The sequence below is a fragment of the Formica exsecta genome, unplaced genomic scaffold (genome assembly GCF_003651465.1).
Source record: "Formica exsecta isolate Colony F162 unplaced genomic scaffold, ASM365146v1 scaffold500, whole genome shotgun sequence".
NCBI classification, from domain to species: Eukaryota; Metazoa; Arthropoda; class Insecta; order Hymenoptera; family Formicidae; genus Formica; species Formica exsecta.
The window spans coordinates 361,557-369,696 of record NW_021852243.1 but is presented as its reverse complement, the minus strand read 5'-3'; the positions used below and the strand labels follow the sequence as shown (position 1 = coordinate 369,696).

At 41.7% G+C, this 8,140-nt stretch overlaps 1 long non-coding RNA gene across 2 annotated transcripts in view; it reads right to left on the bottom strand.

Annotated features, from left to right (window-relative positions):
- Nucleotides 1-5,112, bottom strand: part of LOC115241650 — an 18,451-nt gene extending 13,339 nt beyond the window's left edge. The window contains exons 1-3 of one of the 2 annotated variants that reach the window (XR_003884934.1): nt 4,906-5,112; nt 3,490-3,604; nt 3,138-3,309 (exon numbers count right to left, since the gene is read on the bottom strand). This is a non-coding gene — a long non-coding RNA (uncharacterized LOC115241650). Of the gene's footprint in view, nt 1-1,149; nt 3,310-3,489; nt 3,605-4,905 lie in introns of those variants that run through there. The other variant, XR_003884933.1, reaches the window with a different exon arrangement.
- Between the last annotated feature and the right edge of the window lie 3,028 nt (nt 5,113-8,140).

The following is an 8,140-nucleotide window of genomic DNA, read 5'->3' as shown; positions in this document are numbered from 1 at the left end:
GTTCAGCCACGCGAGGCTATACACAAGGTCTGTGAATTAATTTCGCGCTGGAAAAAGAAATTCGTTCAAAACGGATCTCTGCATCCAAATCCTCTTCCCTCTCCTTCCCCTCAAAATATTCCGCAAAAGTCTAATTATACATATATATATAATTATCATTCATTATGCAAAAGTAAAATAATCTTTAATGATTTCACCTGAAGATATATATAGCATTTTTTAGTTGGTCCTATTTTTATTAGTATATAGTATACGTTGCTTTCCCCACATGGCTCTTGCTGAAAAACTAAAAAACAAGAGGAAAAAATCTTTCATCAGCCTGATATTTTATATATTTATTATCACATTCTGTGTGAACACCGTATAACTATTTCACTGCATCACTCGTGCATCACCCTTCTCCTGCCCTCGGTCGCGATACGCGCGATATAGTTCTAGGTCGGATATAGCTCGGCGTATGTACTCCCCGGCATTAAAATTTCAGGCATACGGTGTGTGTAGGCACACTTGTATATGGATGTATAAATAGCACGCGTTTATAAGAGAGAGATAGAGAGAAAGAGATAGATGAATAGATCAGACAGGGAGTAACGTCTCCGGCATTTTCAATGGGCTTGTTAGAGAACCGGTCGCTTCCATCTCTCGTTATTCACTGATAAGGACTTGGTACTAATATTAGTACTAGCTTCTCGCGATACTTGATTTCACTTTGCTTCCTATATCTGTGACCGCGAAGTCTACGAAAGCAGATAGAGCATGTACGCTGTGTCCCAGATGCAATTGCTCAATCGTTCGTGCAGAATAGTCGATATATCTGCTCTCCGCCACTTTTGATATCGGAACTTAATATAAGCGGTTTCATGGATTTGTCGCTGCGCGCGATATCTCTTCTTGTATCAAATTATCGTGCGTTTCATCTCAGCAAGATGATGCATCCCTTAATTTCTTTTCCCTCTGCGCGTCCTTCCCTTTCTATTAATTTTTTTTTTTTTTTCGTTCACGTTCGATCTATTTTTTTAAATAACGAGAGAAAGAAGAGAGATGTGAATTATAAATATAGGACGAATGATTCTTCTAATAACTTTTATGAAGAAAGACTGCGCGACGCGAGTCCACCGTTGCGAATATATCGCGACGTTTGCGAATATAATGTATAATGGATGAATGTCAGCGCATGATAATAATCGCACTGGACATCGAGAGCATAGCGCTGTACAACAGTAAGCAAATCTCGATGGCAAAAGCGATAGTAGGCAAATTATTCGTTTGGTTTGTTCGTCCGGTAAAGAACCTAATCTCTCCGTTTCTCGTTTTTCGCCCCTATTCTGTTCGTCTCTTTTTCTATCTCTCTCTGTGACACATCTCTTTGGTATATAACCACCCGTCTTGTCTTATCTCATCTCTCCACTCTCGTAGCCGCGTCTTATCTCCTCTTCCAGTCTCTCCCATCTTTTATCTTTTCTTTTTCCTCCCTCTTTTCCTACATTTCTTTCGTTTTACTGTCAACTGTCCACGTAGAATCCTTTCGCCCTCTTTACTTGACATCTCTGCATCTCTACTGCCATAGTTCATACACATTAAATGATGCTACCTGGTCTCTCAAATTGCAAGATCCACTCAGTTAGCTCTTGAATGAAATTACGTACGAGATTCGATCTGACATTTCTGATTCTATTTCTCTCTCTCTCTCTCTCTATTCTATATATATATATGTGTGTGTGTGTGTGTGTGTGTGTGTGTGTATATGTATGCGTGTTTCTTTCTTTCCTACCTTGTCTCTTCCAATTTCATGCCGTCGCGCAACGAGTAATTCTGTATATACATATTCCATGGATCGCCATTAAATTCCTGTTAACGAGCGATACGGCCGAGAATTTAATTTCGCGCCGTTGCAGCTGTTTGAGCCCATTAAATACTATCAATCTCTCGCGATTCGAAATACGGCTCTGATCACGAAACGAAAACGCATCGTATGCACCGCGTATCGATATCGGATGAAATTCGTAAAGTTCCGTCGTACGCTTTTTATTGGTCGAATTTTCGTATAGATCGCATCAGCAGACTTTTGATTTCCCTGGAGCATCTACCGGCTGTTGGGAAATTTTCCGGTGACTTTTCTCGTTCGGTTGTGCAACTATCATCTTTTACCTCAAAAAATATTACATAGTGTATAAAACTGTACATTACCATCATTCTCTTAAATTTTGAAAAACCGATTCTTTTATTTAATAAAAGTAATTAAAGTTTGCCCTTATATTGCCTTTATCTTTTCCGTGCTAATTCACCAACGTCGTTTACAAAAAAAAAAATTGCTATTTTCTTTTTATATTTTTCTCTCGAGTCAAGTTCAATATTTGTATAAGGGAACTCTAATTGTCTACAAGAGCGGATTGAAAAAAGACAAGCGTCCATGCATTGTCACAGCTGTCGTGCGTTTCGTGCTATCTTTCATAAGTTAACGTGCCTTTTAACTAACTTTGAAGATCTCGACTCGCGCAAGCACGTAAAGCGCTTTCCGATAGCTTCTGTCGTAATCATAAGTCATGTCATTCATGCTCGGGTATTCCTAGGATATAAGAATACCAGAAAAAAATAACAAGAAAGCTACGCATATATCGTTTGCTACAAAAATTCCATATCCGTCATCGATTTGACGATAATTAAACAATTTTCGCGAACGAGCTCCGCAACTTATGCCTTAAACGATTTTGAAGCGCGGGATCTCCGCGGGAGGATGCTGAATTTATTTAATCGTTCCGGTAATTCTCCGCTCTCCGCGTGCAAATAAACGAAGAGGTCGGATATCTTGTTAGGGCCGAGTGGAGCCGAGTAGCGACCGGAATCGAGAGAATCTTCTTTGTGCCCGGGCACTCGCCAGGATGCATAACTAAAATCGTCAAGAGTTTATCGGCCGTCTTGTTAACGGCCGGTTCGACGCGACTCTGCGGAGCGAGACGGAAAAAAAGAGGGGGTGAGGAGGGGTGAAAAGAGAGGGAGGAAAGGAAAGTGGGGACCGACGTTCTTGGCTCTAAATGCAGCCGCTTAAAGTACCCGCCCCCGTACCCTTTGACGTCGAGTGCCTTTATAACGTTTCTCGCATATTATTAGTCGCATTTGCATTTGACTTTGTCTCGTACCTATCTTTCTGCGTGTCAGGGCTCTCTTTCTCGGCGATTCGTTTCCTTGATCAGAGGAGTGTCCTCGTCCTTTTAGCCCAGGACGACATCGATTGCAAAAACGTGTTCGCGCGCTGCTCTCGCAAACGTTGGAATTTGCAGGATACGAAGGTGGCGCTGGGATGTTGTCTACCTGCAATTGCACAAGATCGCGTAATAAGACGACGTGCGTCGTTATATCACGGTCGTGTCATATGTGACTTGCACGAGAAGATCGCCACATCGAATCGATAGTAGATGTGATCCACACGCGCCGGTTACGTAAGGCGGCTCGTGAACCACACTTGAAGAAAGCAGGCGCTGATTTATCTACCTAATATGGGAGCCGCTCGAAGAACCGATCCTGAATAGCACGTGAAGGGAACTGCGATGTGAATCTGGGACACCCTCTATATTTGTCTCTTCTCCTCCGTTCACATTTCTAATTCCTGCAAAAATTATTCTCTTGTCAGATATAAATAGCGCACCGGGAATAAAGAGAATACGAGTATTTCCATCATCATCGTGTATCAAATAAACTTCAAGATTTTTTTTTTTTATCGGTTTACATCTCTGCATATGAAAGTATTCCCTCAGGTAGTACATCCCTCAGGCGCTACGAGGATTAACGAAAGGTACATAAAATCGATACTACGCGGAGAAACATAACTCCTCTCGCGCGTTGTGTGCGATCCGATGATGATGGCAGGTCGGTGACAGGATACTCATTATTATCATCGGCGCTATTTCTCATGCACAAACTCCATATTTGTCCGCGACTCTCGACGAGCAGAAAAAGAGAGAGAACGCATTGTCCCAGATACTTTACCGCCACGCGATACATCCCGAGATGCGGGTAGGCATCTCCATTAAACGTTCGATACTGCAACTCTCGGAGTGAGGGAAGCGTGTCGTACGGGCGTGTGAAGATGAGAAAGTTTTCGCGGAACCGCACGTTTAGCGCGTTATCACTCGTCCTGTCATAAGCAACTACGACCCGCCTACGAGATACGGTACAAGCCGCACGTACCTCGCTACAAGTTCCGCTCTCGGGGAATCCCTGACGAAGATCATTCGCGAGAATCGCGCTCGTTTTCGCGAAACTTTCGTCTAAAATTACACGTGGCTGAAACGATAATTCTCGAAAGTCGCCGACAAAACGCAGAAAATTTATCCGTATCGGATGGGTTTAAAGTAACTCCTCGAGTTCCTGGCAAATAATTCTCTCACGCTTTCTCCCGAAAAAGATAGAGAGAGAGAGAGAGAGAGGGAGAGGAAACGTTATTTCCTTGGCCGTTTATCGTTGATAAAAATTTCGCATCCTTTACGTGTTGAAGCCTTTTAACACGCTTCTCACTCTACATGTCGCATTTTTTTCTCATTCCATATTTCCTTTCTTATTGGACGCGATAATCTATATTAATATCTAATCTTACGTCAATTTCATTTTTTATTAGAATCACCTGAAGCAAATCGTATGAGAGACGTTAACTTTTATGTCCTTTCACGATCATGTTTCTCTCTCTCTCTCTCTATCTTTTTCTCCCCGACATAATCTTCCCTCTCTCTTGATCCCTGCCGCCCTTTCCTTATTTACACTTCCGTCTAGCCAAATTTCATATCCACGGCTTTGTCCTTGATAGGGCAGCAGCGATCTTTGACGCGGACTGCAGAAAATTTCGGTCGCGTCGCGGTCGGTGGCCCGTGCGTATTCATACGCACGCACTCACTCCCATATATACGTGCATACCTGCTTATCGGCATCTATATACTCGTGCTCACATGCGCAGCGCACTTTGCGCCGTATATACAATATACGTATACGAGCGGATAAAGGATCGACCATGGCGGCAGTGTGCGATTCCGGCAGGAATTCCCGATGAGACGGGCGGAAAGTACAAAGCTCCGACGCGCCTCGTCACACATCTCTCTCTCTCTCCGTCTTGCGTGCGCTCTCGCTGCGCGCACGATGGCTTCGAACTTCCGGCCGAATTCGGGCGGCCTCGTGCGCGATCGCCTCGACTCGACTCGGATCGGGCCGGCCGGCCGGCCGGCGTGGACTTCGGCGCGGCTCGTCGCGACCGACGTAGCGCAGAACGGTTAGTAGCGTCGCGCGCCACCGCGGGCTAGGACTAGAGGCGGAGAATTTTGCGGGGTCCTCCGTGCCCCGTGGCCGTGCAACGGCCGATCGGCCAGTTCGTCGTCGACTGTTGGTGGGAAGAGGTATTTTCGCACTTCGCCCGGGATGAATCTCTCGGCCCGGCAACGTGTCTTTCTCTTCGTTATTTTTGCAATCTCGCGCTTCGTAGTTTCTATTTTCCTTCTCCTTCTCTATCTCTCGTTTTATTTCTCTTTCCGTCTGTATAATTCTACATTCTTATCTCTTCTCTATATATCCTTCTCTCTTCCGTTTCCGCGGTTTTACATACTCCTCGTAACCGGCGGATGCACCACCTCGGCGCGCTCGGAGAGAGTCGGCTGTTTCACGAGTTCTCGTAAGTGTGCAGTCCGGATATCCGTCGGCCGATTTCTACACGGTATATAACGTACAAACGCGAAGTATTCATATTCGTGTTTTCTTAGGGTACCGGCACTCGGGATGCGTAGTAAGTCGCAAGTGTTTGGTGACGTGTTAAAACGCGGCCATTTGCACTGGTCCCAATCGCGAGAGAGAAAGAGATAGCGTGAACGGGCGGAGGGAGGGAGAGAAAGAAATATTGGGCACAGGCTCCTCTTCGCGAGAAGTTGGCTGCAAATTTCGCGAAAAGAGAAGAGGGAGGGGGGGGGGAGGAGGGGAAGAAAGATGCGCGTCCGCGCATCTTGTCGCGTTCGATCACGACGATCGCAATTAACGTAAAACGCGAATATCGAAGAAGAATCCCGTATCCCTTTGGCGAAAATCGAAAGATCGCGAATCTCCTCTTCTCTCTCTCTCTCTTTCTCACTCTCGCTCTTTCTCTTGGGGCGACGGTGAGAGGCGCATCATTCGTGCGGGGAGAGGGGGTGGCTGGCTGGCAAACTGGCGGGGGCGGGAACGGGGGCATCGGAAGGCGATAGGAAGTCGCTGCCGAGACGGCGACAGAGTAACGTCGCGTGAAGGAAGGAAGGAAGGAACGAACGAGCGAACGAAGATCGAGTTGATGAAAGTTTCGATTGTCACGCGCGCGCCGGCTCGCTCTCTCTTTCTCTCTCTTTCTTTCTTTCTCGGAGGTGGCTCATTCGCGTACGCGACGCGACGTGATGCGAGTCGAGAGTAAATCGGGAAAAGGAGGGCCGATAATATACGATGTACGAGTGACTCAAAATACAAGTGACGTCGATCGTCGAGACGAGATCGATGGAGACGAGAGCGAGAAGAGTGGAAGAGGAGACATGAGGAGAAAGAGAGAGGCGCGCACACACACACACACGCACGCACACACACATACATGCATACACGTCCACCGGCAGTGCGCCGCCCGGCATAACCTCGCCGATCGACGTGATGCGAGCACGTGCGCCATCCGCTTCCAGGTAAGTGCTTTTACACGATATTGATTCCTCTTGTAACGTACCTTTGCGCTGCCAACGACGGCAGTGACGACATATCGACGTGGTCTCGTCGTCGCGGCCGGCATATGGAGGCTACGCCGAGAAATAGCTCGATGGTTTTTTTTTTTTTTTTTTTTTTTTTTTTTTTTTTTTTTTTTTTTTTTTTTTTTTTTTTTTTTTTTTTTTTTTTTTTTTTTTTTTTTTTTTTTTTTTTTTTTTTTTTTTTTTTTTTTTTTTTTTTTTTTTTTTTTTTTTTTTTTTTTTTTTTTTTTTTTTTTTTTTTTTTTTTTTTTTTTTTTTTTTTTTTTTTTTTTTTTTTTTTTTTTTTTTTTTTTTTTTTTTTTTTTTTTTTTTTTTTTTTTTTTTTTTTTTTTTTTTTTTTTTTTTTTTTTTTTTTTTTTTTTTTTTTTTTTTTTTTTTTTTTTTTTTTTTTTTTTTTTTTTTTTTTTTTTTTTTTTTTTTTTTTTTTTTTTTTTTTTTTTTTTTTTTTTTTTTTTTTTTTTTTTTTTTTTTTTTTTTTTTTTTTTTTTTTTTTTTTTTTTTTTTTTTTTTTTTTTTTTTTTTTTTTTTTTTTTTTTTTTTTTTTTTTTTTTTTTTTTTTTTTTTTTTTTTTTTTTTTTTTTTTTTTTTTTTTTTTTTTTTTTTTTTTTTTTTTTTTTTTTTTTTTTTTTTTTTTTTTTTTAAACCGTGTGTCGCACACAGTTACTCGCGGGATATACTTGGAGTTATATAATCAAGGTTTCAAACTTTTGAAAACGATTATTGATAAAGTCGACCTTTATCTTCTCGTTGTTATAATTGAAATTATCGTTGCAACGTAATTGTGACAATTTGAAAATATATTAAATGAATAACGTAAAGATAGATTTTAATCTTACTTTCCACTACGAAGGGCGTATCTTTTGTGTCGACGTGATCATTGCGCTTAATTAGAATGAAGTCAAGATTTCGTATATCGTACGACGACAATTGTGTGTTTTGACAATAAAGCGAACAAGCGAAAAAAAAAAGAAACACATTTATTTGCATTTGCGAACGACATTTGTCAAGAACTCGATCTTGACAAATGTCGTTCGCAAATGCAAATAAATGTGTTTCTTTTTTTTTTCGCTTGTTCGCTTTATTGTCAAAACACACAATTGTCGTCGTACGATATACGAAATCTTGACTTCATTCTAATTAAGCGCAATGATCACGTCGACACAAAAGATACGCCCTTCGTAGTGGAAAGTAAGATTAAAATCTATCTTTACGTTATTCATTTAATATATTTTCAAATTGTCACAATTACGTTGCAACGATAATTTCAATTATAACAACGAGAAGATAAAGGTCGACTTTATCAATAATCGTTTTCAAAAGTTTGAAACCTTGATTATATAACTCCAAGTATATCCCGCGAGTAACTGTGTGCGACACACGGTTTAAAAAAAAAAAAAAAAAAAAAAAAAAAA